Consider the following 16,014-nt stretch of genomic DNA (forward strand, 5'->3'; position numbering starts at 1 on the left):
ATAGAAGTAGGTTGCACTCATCAAGTTTAACACAAGTACAAAATATAAGGCTGAATGTTGTATTGTCAGTCTGCTATGCTAATTGCCGAAGTTATTTTTTTTTGTAATTTTGAGAACAAAGAACAAAATGTGGTTCAAGCATGCATCAGTTATGTAATCAACCCAATAATTTTTGGATCATTATCATTTGTTCTTGTGCAAAGTTTGGTGAATAAACATGTTTAAATGCGTGCTTGAACCATATTTTGTACTCTGTTCTCAAAATTACAGAAAATTACTCGGGCAATTAGCGTACCAGTGTGACGATATATTTTCTGTTACCCCCACTTGTTTGCTGCAACACTGTACAGATCTAAGACAAAAAACGACAACAAAAAAAAAGAAATCGACCTACCGACCCACTCCTTTCTACCCCAAATCTGGGCAAACAAAGACTTTTATGGCGTTGTAGTAATTTTTTATCCTGTTACATCATTATTTCTACGTCTACGGCGACTAATAAACTGGAATTTATGCAGTTAAGTAATCAAGTTATATACTAGTAAACATCTCAAAAAAAAGTAACTACCCCCCTTAAATAATGGCCATTATTCAAAAAGGGGCTATTGTATTACAAATCTGTAAAATGCGTTTGAAGCAGAATTAATTTCTGCGCATTTTGACACCTCATTTGATACGATAGCCTAGAAAACAATAAAACACCGGTCAATTTAATGTAGTGAGGTCCAGATTTGAAAGTTGCACTTACATACAAATTTTTACAATACAAAAACACTAAGATATCATTACACAGATTTCCTTCCATTACACTGAATACAAAATCAATACAATTTACTGCAACTTTCAAATATTGGGTTACATTGATTTAAATGTACGCTGTGACGTCAATATTTAGTCAATTGCTACAAATGAGGTGTCAAAATGTGCAGAAATAAATTCTGCTTCCAACGCATTTTTCAGATTTGTAATACAATTACCCGGTTTTGAATAATGGTCATTATTTAACGGGGGTTAGTTACTTTTTTTGAGATGTTTATGTTGCAATCAACACATTCCTGTTCCAGGCGTTCCTGTATTCGCTGTCAAAGTGACGTAATAATCGGATTAACTACCACAGCAATAGATAAATACAATTTTTGAATAGATCGCCTCGCACTACAACGTTCACGCGGTACCTACGCATTGAAACATAGATGTCAAAGAAATGCTGATCATTGTTAAACACTTGAGAATGCTCTTGCAATCTTATTGGTTCTTACCCGTGTGATATGACACGATATCACACACTTTAGCGCGTGCGTGTCGACGCGATACTCGTACGCGCTATTTGAACCAATCGATGGTGCATAACAACAACGGGACTGATCGATTCTAAGCCCTAAAATTTGGTAATACTTGAAGTGTTTAAGAATAAAGGTAATGTTTTAGCCACTGTCGTGCATCTATCATCTCGTTTAACACGCGACATCATTATTTTTGGCGTAAAAAACCCGGCTTCGCCTCGTTGTATAATTAAAATAATAATATCGCCCGACATACACAGGTGATGAGTGCAACCTGCTTGCAGGGCGATCTATTCAAAACTTGTATTCATCTATTGCTATGGTTATTTCATAACTTCGACAGCGAATTATATCTAATAATGATTATCGATATACAGGGTGTGTCAAAATCAAGTATACGGTTTGAAAAATGCCACCAGATTATAAAGTATGAGGCATTTGGTCAAAGGGCTATAGTTAATATAGCTGAGTCTACATCTTGTCCTCCCGCAAGTGTAAAATCACTGGCGTGTGACCATTAATAAGGACTAGGTGGTTATTTTTGTGAGCCGAGCAAAAATGCAGTTGCACGAAGTCATGAAAATTGAAATTAAATGTTTGGCCACTTTCTTTACAGTAATTGACAGTCTTGGTTACCAATGGTATTCCATATGCCCACCAGGGTATGACCTCCATTCCTCTGTATGCAGATATCAGCTCTTCTCAATATACATGATATATCATTCACACAGAGGTCTGTCCTGCCTGGATGTCAACGTAAAAAGTCTGTGTAAAAGTCTGCAGAAGGTCTTGTGAAAACCTTTGATTTCCGATAACCCCACAAGAAGAAATCCATGTAAGTTCAGGGGACTGATCTTAATGGGCCATATCACTAGATGGTTTAACATTTTAAAGCGATCACACGATTGCCGAACAATTTTGCAAAGCGTTCTGTCAATTACTATGAAAAAGTGGTGAAACTGTGATTTTCATGTTATTTTAATCAACTTCGCGCAACTACATTTTATATGGCTCACAAAAATAGCCACCGAGTCCTAAATAATGGTCACACGCCAGTTATTCTACAGTAAGAGGACAAAATGTTGATGCAGATATCAACTAAAGCATTTTGACCAAATACGTCATACTTTTCGATCTAGTGGTATTGTTTAACCCCCTGGACAATACTAGTCATCTAAAAGCGTTTATGATTGGTTGATAACTTGAAGTGTTCATTTCAATTGCCAATTATGACCAGGCTTTAAACTATTTATGGTCAAACTTGCAGATAATCTCATTAATACCCTCCTTGATTGGTTCAAAATTGGACACAATATTCATTTTAGCCAATCGGCAGGTAGTTCTCATGGGGTCAAACGGTATACTTTCCTGTATACACATCCTGTATATTGGAAACTTACCAAAGAAATATGTTTTGATCATAGCTTTTGTTAAGTGACCCACTTAACCTACAGACTTTTAATTTGACGTAAAATATTAATTTTGATGTAATATATCTACGTTATTTAATCTGTTCCCATTCTATTTCCAGCAATGTTTTTAAACATAAAAGTTCTAACGAATGTTTTATGACGTAAAATCGATAATATATTTCTACCAGGTATTATATATAGACCAATCCAACGAGCCAAGTCATGGTCAGGATTTGGTCGGCCATCTAGAGAAGATGCAAAGACAAGGAGGGTTAATAGAATAATATATACAATAGAGGTAATCCTGTCGCATCTATTCATACATAGTCCTTTTGTTCATCCATTTGTACATCTATGAATAGATGCGACGGGATTACCTGCGGAATTATCTCTATTGTATTATTCAATTAACCCTCCTCGACCTTCTCTAGGTGTAAGGCGGCTTTTATTTGCACAACTGTTGGAACTGCATTGTGCTGTAAACTTAAATCACTCTTTCGTCTACCTGTGTTTTCGCGGAAGGTGTAAAACGGGTGATGGAATGCAGTTTAAAATTTCCGCCAAGGCCGAATCATTTCACATTTTGGATGCATTGTAGCCGACGGGGACCCAACTAAAGGCTGCTAGTCAGGTGTAGGAATGCGTGTATTTGGATTCGTCTATAGACGAATCCAACGAGCCAAGTCATGGTCAGGATTTGGTCGACCATCTTTGGTTTCCCGCTAGCACCAACCTGGTGCTTGGAGCGCCCGATTGTGCAAATTAAAGCCGCCTAACACCTAGAGAAGATGCAAAGACGAGGAGGGTTAATAGAATAATATATACAATAGAGGTAATCCTGTCGCATCTATTCATACGTAGTCCTTTTGTTCATCCATTTGTACATCTATGAATAGATGCGACGGGATTACCTGTGGAATTATCTCTATTGTATTATTCTATTAACCTTCCTCGACCTTCTGTAGGTGTAACGCGGCTTTTATTTGCACAACTGTTGGAACTGTATTGTGTTGTAAATCATTCTGTTGTCTACCTGTGTTTTCGCGGAAGGTGTAAAACGGGTGATGGAATGCAGTTTAAAATTTCCGCCAAGGCCGAATCATTTCACATTTTGGATGCATTGTAGCCGACGGGGACCCAACTAAAGGCTGCTAGTCAGGTGTAGGAATGCATGGATTTGGATTCCTCTATACATAACATTATTATTTTACGACATCAGACATTCGTTAGATCTTAAACATTACTGGAAATAGAATGGCAATAGATTAAATAATGTAGATATGTTACATCAAATATTATACGTCGAATGAGCTATTCCATAAATTAAAGGCACCCCCCATATATATAAGACATGGGATTCCCAAAATTTGTCACCATTCTTTGCTCTGGGAATTCCCCCCAAAAATGGTCCTTATTTTCACAACCGTAAAGAAGACATTGAATTCCCCCCCAATGACATTTTAGGAATTCCCAAACATTTTGGCAAAAATTTGCCTGCCTTCTTTAGGGACACTGGGAATTCCCAATTTTTTTAATCATTTTATTGTCAAAATGGGAATTCCCTTTTTTGGATAAAATTTTGGTCTTGGAATTCCCAAAAATTTATGGTACAAACTTACATGTCTTCTTTAGGGGATAGCCCAATACTCGGAGTCTGTAGCGGCCCTTATGTATGGCTTGGTTATTTGTGCAATTTAAAGCTCATTACCATGATTACAGCTGGTCTGCTATTTTATGCTTAGTATTGTTTGTATAATTCTTAAGTTAAAATCATATATTGTATATTAAGTTTGGTAGTTTTAAAATATGTAAAGCGCATTGAGGAATCTGAGATTCACAATGCCCTATTACTGTTTTATTATTATATTATATTATTACTATTTCTCGTCTTTTTTAAAAATGTTTTTAGATTATGGTGTATTTAATTCTTTATTGTGTTTTATTTATTAAATTGATTTGATTAAAGCAAATTAATGATTCATATCTCATCTTTATATTGTATGTTGCTTAATTGTGTGATTTGATCTTTTATGGGGACGAAGTAGTATAAATAAACATAGAGAAAAGAAAGAAAAATCAATATAGATTGATTAACATGTAAGGCCCAAACGAATATTTGTGACCGTACGCTACGAATGAGCCGAAAAGTCGGCCTCCAGTCAATTTTGTTTTATTTCGTGTTTAGAAAACATATAAGCTTTAAAATGATATATCATTTGACTTCAAACGATACCCAGAAGCGGGGTTATGGTTTGTTTAAATTTTCTCCTTCAGCAAAAGGCAACCTTATTTCGATGCTACAAATGTCTCTTTTCCACATTGCTGGTAATAAATATCAAACGGTCATAACTGGCGGTCACCTCAAATCATCCCCAAGTCAAAGAGGTCCAGGAATGTCCTTTCATTATTAATATATGCCTAAACAAAATTAATTCAATGCTGTGTATCCCACACCACTTGAACAGGATTTAGCCAATGCAAACAAAGACTAGAGTTATTTAAGAATTCTATAGTAAAGCTTATTATCCTCTTCTACAAAAGGATTAATGGATTAATGATTGGTTTAAAAGTTGTTGGCTGGTACTACCAAAAATGAGATACATGTAGCATCAACTTGAGGTGCCCATGAATAGAACCTTTATGCACATTTTGCACTGTAACGCAGAATATTATTTGCCGAATTTATGGCTCATTCGTGGCGTACGGTCACATTTGCCAAAAAAAGCTAAGTGCTATGCGATTTTTTTTGTGATGCTTTCTTTTCTAAAATAGTTTATATGTCTTTACCATACTCAAACCATACTCAAGGGATCACACCACTAAATCAATGCGCCATTTGTGTAACCCTAATGAGTACCGGTAAAATACAAAAACTTTGAAGTATGGGCTGGTCTTTAGACTAGCGAATTATAGCTTAAATAAAAGTGTAAAGCCTATACACGAACTTGAGTCGCCAAACAAGTTGTATTTTTATAATAATCGAGAAAATAGCAGAAACAGGTATGCAGTCTTGAATCTTGAGAGCATATCAAAAACTGTTAGGGCAATTTGTATGCAAACAACCATTAAAATATCTATAGCGCCCTCAACGATATTGGTTAATAATGTAATACAGCCTACAGAATTGGCACTTACACTCCTTATGGGTTTCTTGTTATGAAAAACCTGTTACATGATGCAGTCATGTCTACAGTAGAATTCATCTCGACCTTTGCAGGACTTTAATAACCCCATTAAAAGCTATTAAACCAAGATAACACTCATTGAAACAGCTCAACTGATTAAATCGGATCTTCTCTGGCTGTGCACATGTGACTGTTTTCATGTGCGATATCGCAATAAAGTTTTTTCCGCAGGCGGATATAATACGGAATTTGCTGGGGATAAAATATAATTATTTGACACATAATTGTGACTGTGGAAATTGTTTTTGTGTTTGGTAGCTTTATGTATAACAAGATTGACTTATGTAAAATTGTTGTTGTATATGTGTTGAGTTTGTGTACGATAATTTGGGAAAAAACATTCATTTTAATATACTGTTTTTAGAAACACACTTTCTCTGGCCTCTTCACTGAGCTAGACGCATGCGTGGTGTCAATTTTGTATAGAATTGGGCTCATTTGCATATGCATAAGTTCGTTGATAAGGCTGTGGCGTACTTAGTGATAGTAGAGTTCCAGTAAAATGAAGTTGCACGATTGCGTTTGATGATATAATGCGTATATATTTAAACTGTTGAAGCATTTGTTTTTGTAAATATGCACAATGTCCAGGCATGTCGCAAATGGCAAATATTGTATTACGTGTAATAATATGTCCTAGTGTATTGTATTTGTTCGAAAAGTTTAGCCCCGCTAATTTACTTCGCGCAAGGCATAGTTAAAGTTGGATAACTTAATTCAGGATAAAGGTAGGGATAGAGATATGACGTCATCGAAAAGAGATTTGTTTTAGATTGAGAAATAATGCATGTCAAGTAAAATTTTCGCTGATATTTTTATTTTACAGTTGTATTCATTGTTGTCAATGAAAGTGACAGTAGAATTTCGAAAATAACCGTGTATTTATGACGAATTTATGTCATGGGACTATTTGTTATGGTTTTAATGCGGAGGGACATGGAGCTATAGAGGTCAGTAAACGTGAAATGGTCAAAGTCACGTGGACAGGCACATGGAGTTGCAGACACGTGCAATAAATTATGCATGTCAAGTAATAATAATTGTGGGACATGTTAAATTGTTTTATTGTTTTATTGTCGTATACAATTGTTGTATAGGTCTACTGAAGCTGACAATCAATTCAAAGAAGATAATGAAGAATGATGAGGAAATGTTTGTCATGGGACTATATTTTGCTTTAACGGGACATTAAGTTAACGTTCAGATAAAGTGAAACGGTCAGCATGGATGACACGTGAATTGAAAAAGTGGGGAAAAAGTCTTTGTCTCCGGTTGTTTATTGCGAGTTATCGGCATGGTTCCGGGTTTGGAGTAAACTTATTTTCTCGTTTTATACACAACGTGTGATCACTGTGATGTAATCGGAAACCAGCAAATAACGGCTGGCGTAACATTTTGTGATGGGGTTAAAGGAGTAGCGGGGTTAATATAGAAGGTTACCATGCGAAATGACTTGACCAGGTCAGCACGTCTATGACGTGCGATCGCTGCCATAAATAGGCAAATTGACATGTTGATTTTGTCCAATAGGAGAACTTGTAATCGCCATAAGCATGATAAGTAAGCTAATTTACATAAAATCGACATATGTCATTTCCAAGGGTGGAAATTGACATATGTCTATTATTTAAAACCACTTGTGCTGTTTGCATCAATTTTATGTTGTGTAATTGGCTGCGTGACTGCTTCCCTATACCTGATTGGTTGAAATTGGTCTCAACCATTTTGAGGTATAAATCGACATATGTCAATTTCAAGACATGTGATTGGTTGCAGAAAAGAATACTCCCAAAAAGACATCCAATGCGCCCAACAGAAGTTGATGCATAATGCTACGAGCTGTCGATATACGTACGTTGACCGCTTTTGGCCTACCCAAAAATCTTTGCCACCCCTATAAAACCCTCCCCCTCCAAATACACATCATTATTACACCACCCCAAGACCTGCACAGGAAATAAGCTTCCACCCATGTAGACTCTTACACTATGTACATGTTATCATGTCGTACATTGTATTTTTAAAAACAAGTCTTCTTATTTAAGCCATTTACTTTCTAACAATACCAGCTAATAGTATACTCAATAGGAAACAACGATATTTACTCAACGGAATACACGTTGAAATAGTTGTAGAATAAATAATATAAGAAAATGTAACGAGCGACCGCTTGTATTAAACATACAATGATTGATGAGGGTCATGAACCGTGATAGAGCTCGCTCGTACTCTCGAGGTGTATTTTTGGTGCATTCGTTGCGTAGTGATTTGGAAATTGACATAATGTCAATTTCTAAATTGGCATATGTCGATTACATTTTGAATTTTTCTGGCGGTAATTTCAGCCAATGAGGCGGAAGGCCGGTTGCAGCAACCAATAAACAGTAATAAATTCGACACTAGTTTTCAAATAATAAGCATATGGCGATTTCTCGCAAGGTAATTGACATATGTACATTTTACGGAAATTAGCTTACTTATGTCGATTACAAGTTCTGCTATTGGATGAAATCAACATATGTCGATTTCACTGAAAGAAATTGACATATGTCAATTTGTCCATTTATGGCAGCGATCGCACGTCATACACGTCAGTGCATACTGCGAGTTTGTTATCAAGATTTTTTATGAACCCAAGCTCAAGTGCACTAATTGCTTCTTGTAGCATCACCAAGGTAAACATTCGCATGGCCTTGTAAGTTGTGCATGTTCTCTCACACAGTGGACTTGACATGTACGTTCTCTGTATGCTGCTTTCAGCATAATTATAGACCTTTACAGGGTCTATATGCTTTCAGTTGACAAAAATCTATTACTGTACTTTACTTAGTATGTGCATCGCCTATTTCTATTACCAGTGCACACATGATTTGTAAAGCGCGTTCATCTATGTGAACTGTTAGTATTATGTTAGTATTATAGTTTCAAATATTTTACAAACCTGTTACTCAGATAAAAGTATCATAACTCCAAAAATGCTGTTTTAAAGAAAACTAAAACCACATTCTTGTGATTCCATTGAAATTAAGTTATGTGTAGTACTGCTTTAAAAGCAACCCTTTGAACCCAATACAAAGTCTGTGAAATTCCAGAAGTTACGTAGGCCTATTAAATATGTCACAATCTGATCATGCAGAACAAAGGAAGCATTTTTCACAATTCATTTCCCGGAGGGGGGGGCACTCCTATTGTCGCCTGTAATTCCGCGATAATCAACTTTTGAAAGCACCCTAAACAAGGATTTAACCCTTGGCAAAAACGACACCCTAAACAGGTAACACGCGCCTGTTTCACACCCTAAACAGGGATTCCTTGTATCAAATTTCATACCCTAAATTTCATTTCCGCGTATTAGCAATTGCAATTTTGCTACCTTTTCCCCCAATGTTTCATGTTTATTACACCCTAAACACGAAACGCGCGTATCGCGCCTACCCACAAAAAGTACCTGTTTTACGCGTTTTTATTTATTGCGGATGGTGTACATGCCACAATGGGCGTGACCCCTACCGGGCAACCGCCATACTTCAATATGCTTGGTTCTAGAGTTCTGATGATTTGTATATGCCCCTACACCATATTTTTGCCTTGATCTCAATTACAAATTTGGCGGCTTGGGCCCTAAGCCAGATATCACACATTGTTACAAAACATTCCAGCAACCTGTTATTTCAATTACTTGTCTTTATATGAATATACTAAACCTTTCAATTAATATTAATGAACAACCTGCAGTGACAAAATCATTAAACGGAGACGAATATAACTATTCGTCTCAGATGTGACATGTTTTCATTCAAAGATTATTTATTCTATACTTCTCTTAAGTTAAGTGCTTTCAGTGATCCCAGCGAAAGTACAAAGAAATTTTGTCTTAAATACATAGCCGCTTTCAGCTGAATTACTATGTTAGCACATCTATGACAATGCAAAGGTACCAAAATCTGAATTTTGATGACTCACGATACGATCGTCCAAATGAGCAAATCGCCGAATGGGCTTTAAAACCTGTTACTTTTAAATCAGTGGCTCCGGAACCGAGGCAAATCCATCATGTTTCCTTTAATCACTGCGTTGTCTTTTTTAAAGACATTTCTTGTTTATTATAGCTTCAGTTGGGTAACCGATTATAAAGGAAACGAAAGGAAACAATGGTATGTGTACTATTGTTCACGAAATGAGACAATGGCGTGCTTTTTGTAAACCAGCATTCTTGAAAATGAGCAACATAATGATTGTTGACTTAACACGGTTTGGAAATAATTTCTTCATATTTTTGGTGTTATCTGTCGTTTACATATCCTTCCTAAAACACAAAAGTACGACCCTCTCCAAACACCTAAATTAGCTAAAAATTTAGGACATGTTACAAAACTATATTGTCTAGAATTTTAGAAGAGTACTTTTAATATTGGCCGATTATTTTTCACACAGCGACGTTAACTAGGCAATGTACTATTACCTATAACATTAACTAAAACACCAAAGTACGAATATTTCCAAACATCTAAATTAGCTAAAAATTTAGGACATGTTAAAAACTATATTTTCTAGAACTTTACAAGAGTACTTTTTATATTGGCCGGTTATTTTTCACACAGCGACGTTAACTAGTCATATCCCCATACTTTTAACGTAGGGCTATTTGTAGAGGTCACTCGTCAATGGGAAAGAGCACTGTGTATTGTGTATAGGAAAACGGACAGTAACTGCAGTATGAGCCAAATTAAAATCCAAGATGGCCGTTATTTATATGAATGTTACAAAGGATCAAATGACCAGACAAGTACCAAAATTTGCAGTTACCCTCCCTTTAAATAATTTATTAGGAAAAATTGTTAGCCGCTTCAAAATACAAGATGGCCACCATGTTAAAAATGACCGCCATAAATAACAAATATCAATAAAAGATTGAAAGAACAAGCGCCACAATTTGCAGTTAACCTCCTTTTGAATTACTTATTACGATACTAACATTAGACACTGAAAATACAAGATGGCCGCCATTAATACTAATATTTAGCATTTATTGACTTTCAAATGGCTAAATGTCAGTTTCCTAATAAGAATAAGTGATTCAAAGGGATGGTTAACTGCGATATTTGTAATTTACGGGCGGCCATCTTAAAAATGTCATTTATATATTAGGTGAGCAAAGTATAGTGCGGTGTAGCTCCACCAAGAACTCCAAAAACAGACAAACAAACAAGACCAGTCATCAGTGATTTTTATCATCGCGGGTATTTAGCGAGTTTCTTTTATTTTTCATACACTGTTCTTCTGAACATTTTTACACGTTAAGTCACACATATTGTCACCATCCTAAGGGTTTTAACATATCTACTTAGGGATGAAGTCAAAACTCGATCGGCGGTTGACCGGCCGGTTCCGTCTGGTTGCTATTGTTCTAAACAATGGCAACCGGATGGAACCGGACGAAACCGCCGGTCGAGTTTTGATTTCATCCCCTAACATGGAGTAGCAAAGGATTCCTAATAAGTTATAACCCAGCAAACACAAAAACGTTTTAAAAACGTTTTTATTAAGTTATATTTTGGCTTTTGGTTTAGATAAAAACGTTTTAATAACATTAAAATGTCGGGTTATATAAAGGTCATGAAAACGTTTTAAAACGTTTTGTATGAAAACACACTACAACAATATTTTTAAAATGTTTTTAAAAATGTTATTGTAAACTATTTTTGCAAACATTTTTTGCCAAATATTTTGTCAACACTTAAATAACATTATGTTAAAATATTTGCACCCTGCAAGCACAGAAATGTTCTTCAAATATTTTTTTCAAAACGTTTTAATAACATTTAAATGTCGGGTTATATAAAGGTCATGAAAACGTTTTTAAAACGTTATTGCAAATATTTTGGGCAAACATTTTTCGCAAAATATTTTTTCAAACCCAAAAAACATTCTGTTTAGAATGTTTTGTATAAAGTTTTCAAAAATGTTTTTGGAATGTTATTAAAACGTTTTTATACCCTTTATATAACCCGACATTTAAACGTTTTCTGTAAACATTTTTTGTTTGCTGAGCAGTAGATTATCAAAACATGATTTTTAATGTTATGAAAACGTTTTATACCCTTAATATACCCTTTATATAACCCGACATTTAAACGTTTTCTGACAACCTTTTGTAACCTTTTGCGAATGATGTCGAAAACGTTTTGTGTTTGCTGGGAACTTGACGTATTTTCTTGGCGAACCTAGTGGTCTTGGATATTCTTATAAATGCATATTTTTGAAGCTAAAGGTTTACCTCTTAATAATAACACGGAAAAACAGTGGCATGATCGACGGGAATTATATAAATAAACATGTTTACTCTTAATAATAGTTGGCTTTCATGGACCACAATGGCCTCATCCCAATGGCATAGTTCAATAACCTCAGTGGCAGTTGAGATTGGATTAAGCACTTCCTTTCTCTTGACCCAAAGGCTGACAGTAAAATTGTTAACTTGATTGTTGGGAGTGGCCTTCTTTACCTTGTTTCTCACTTCTCTTTCCATACAGGCTAGCATACTTTATATATAGGCTTTTAAACCTGGCTTGAACATTTTGTTTGAGCCTAGACCCATGCAGGACCAAAGCGTATCTCCACACGGAGCGTCCATTTAGACAAACCTCAATTAAACAATCACAGTGCAAAATGTGACCTCAAGTGTCAGAGTATGAATTTTTGTACCCAAATTTCCAAAGGTAATTCAATGAATGTGCAAATGTATTGGTTAAAAAATTGCGCCTTGATAGATGAGCATATTGGGGATCCTAGTAATAGGGGTATTGTTACAATTTAACGAAAAGGGAAAAAATTACATTTTGTGTGGATACCTAAGGCCGGGAATGTCGCCATCGGATACATCTGCAATCCCAAATTTTATTACTTCTGTTTAAAGAAAGTTCATTGAACACTAACGTTTACATGAATATCCGTCAATTTATTGGACCCGTAGCCATGTAAGTGACATTGGTCCCGTCTCGTACCATATTGACCAATTTAAGTTCTGGACTAAATGAAAATTTGTCCAAGAATATAAATAAATTCACGCAAAAGTGTTCCAGTACTTAATGGTATACAAAATATTGAACGATTATGAGTGCAATGGTAAGAATATTGTTATGAGGTGAAATATTATGAACTGTTCCATTCAACGAGTCTTTGTCGAGGAACAGTTCATATATATTTCACCGAATGTTAATTTTCTTTCCACTGAACGAGGCTATACGAGGCTCTGGTATTATGTGGACAAAATGTCATCCTTTGCAAAGATATGAGCCTGGGACATTTGGGTTGTCTTGCCCAATACTTTGGAAAGAATAAATTATGTTCATAACATTAAACATCCAATTCATTAGGAAACGAATTTGGAGAAAACCTTCTGTTAATAAAATACTATACTGAGCCACCAGCCTGGGTGGCTCACGCTCCAGTAATTTCAGATGATTGAGCTCAGTAATACATCAAAGAATGTCTTCTAATTCATGAAAACAAATAGATAATCAGCTTGTCGGATTAAAAGCTTAGAGGGGAGGTCTTGCTGCTCAACGAGTGTTTGTAATTAGAAGGTTTTCTCCAAATTCATTCTCTAATTAATATCTGGTTATCCTAACTATTTCAATACTCAGTTAGGTATAAAACTGAGGTATTCTGATGTTTAATAAAACCTGCTTTACTTGTTCCAAATACAAGTTGGATCCTCTAACAAAATTAACTAGAGTATATAGTATACAAATATTAACTGTCTATGAGTGTGATGGTCGAAATATAATCACGAGGTGAAAGATGGATTGTTCCATTCCACGAGCCGGAACGGCGAGTGGAATGGAACAATTCATCTTTCACCGAGTGATTATATTTCGACCATTACACGAATTTAAGACAGTTTATATTTGTTTTATATCACTCATGCATAAATTCTATTACTAAAATACTATTTAAGGTAGGAAATACATTTTTTCATCAACATAACACCATGTTTTGCGGTAATACTTCACATTTTTGGGTCCACCCCATAACTAAATCGGCGAGTCCAAGAGTCAGCGCACGGCTTGGCGCAGGCGCACTACGGCAAAGCACATGATGGTAAAGACTATCACACGGAGTGGGTGATGGTAAAAATGGCAAATGGTAATCAACCAATGAACTGTCTAGAATTTATGTATGAGTGATATAATTGGCGACATTAGTCTACAATTCGATTGTATTGAAGTGCCAGTCATGTCCCTAAAAGAACAAGAAACTTATGGGTACCAACTACTTTGATTCAGCATACATATCATTATAAACACAACAGATTGCCGAATAACGGTTTACTTTAAACCGTCTCTATAGTCCGTTCACTATAAGATGACACATGACCATTGGAAAGTACGCGGGGTCCACAGGGGAGACAAAGGTCAAATGGTATACAAAACTTCTGGAAAATGTGTGATAGCCTTAGTGAATGTTGCCACTACTTTAAAATATCCTTTTGTGATATATAATAGTAATTTAAGTGGAAAAAGAACAGGGTCATGTACCATCTTGTACTGGGTGGACTATAGCGTCAGACGATTCGCTGAGCGCGACTAGCGATCAAGCTTTTGTACTGTTTTCTTTTGTCAATAGAGGGCGACGTTACAGATTTTGTAGCAGTGACCGGTTTATTATCATCGCGGCAATATGCCGTATCACAACGAATATGGGCCCCAATATGTACAATTTGGTAGCCCCCTCTCCTCCCTTACACACACACCCCCCGAAATTCTGGGTTTATTTGATACCACTCTGGGTAGATGCTACGTTTGGGTAAGTTCATGGTTATGATCGCTAGAAATTGTGGGGACTGTTCTCGGTTCAGATGTCAGGAAAAGACACGGTTTCGTTTTATATTATTGCTTATATTGCATAATAAAAAATAACTGACAAGTCTGTTTACATCTCTATAAGATATAATAGCACAAACTCAAGACGATGATTGTAAAATAAAATGTTGAAATGTACCCAATAATAAGGATTCGATTAGAAAGAAAACCGACAAAGGGGCCACTCTTTCACGTTCAATAGCCCCTTAAAGTCAAAACATTCAGCACAATATCCTCAAAAGAGTGAAGTTTCTGTTCCACTTCATTTCGAAATGTTACCTCAGGTCCTCACAACTATTAATGTTTGCACTTAGGTACTTCTACTAGCTTGCATGTTCTTTTTCAATGCAAAATATGTCAAACTCAGATGGAAGGAAAACAATTCTTTTATTTTGAATAAAAATCATATAATTTTGAATATATGAATCTTCGGCAACATATGTTTCTCTTCATCTCATAATCAAATTCCACAGTTGAATTACAGCTTTGGAACGAAAATGGGAGCCAAATGTTAGCATATGTCAAAACAAGTTGCCTGTTGGGGTCCTTTTTAGGCTAAACATTCAGAGGTTTTATTTCTTACGCCTTGGTGCCTATATCAAAATCACTTTCATGTCACGTGAACAGTAATGCACGTAAGCACCAAAGCGTACGAAATCGCAAACTCTCAAATCGAGTCAGTTTTCTTTGCGTGCTTCGGGTTCTACCTTCATGTAAGGATTAGTCACAAAAATTATATTAGAGTTTAGGATTATGATATGGTTAATGGTCAGTGTTATGCAAAATTTGTGATGCTTTTACATAAATGTATGACAGCCCTTCGCGCGTATTTCCTGAAGACAGGGCATCTTGTCAATACGTCTCTATCATGTCTATGTGAAGAGCTTATTTTCCAAACCGTGTCCACAAACCCATGTTTCTGATTTACCTGTGCGATATTGTAATGGGTTGTGATGCTATAGGTATTATAATTTCAGCTGGGATGCACCATTACAAAGTAAACGGCGGATGGATGCACAGTAACAATACTCTGTGAGGCCTTTGTTTCCAGCAAATGAGAACAATAGTCTGCATATTGTTATACACCATTATTATGGTAAATAATGGCTTGTTGATGGTACAACTCATTGTTGCTAATGTTAAACTTGTCAAAGTAATTGTGATTGTATCACACAAGTAAATGAGACACATGGGGTTGTGGACTTAACACGGTTTAGAAATAAGCTCTTCATATTGCATCGAGCCCGGGACCCAGGCCGGCGGTCCTGAC

This window comes from Amphiura filiformis, chromosome 20, assembly GCF_039555335.1.
Source record: "Amphiura filiformis chromosome 20, Afil_fr2py, whole genome shotgun sequence".
Taxonomy (NCBI): Eukaryota; Metazoa; Echinodermata; class Ophiuroidea; order Amphilepidida; family Amphiuridae; genus Amphiura; species Amphiura filiformis.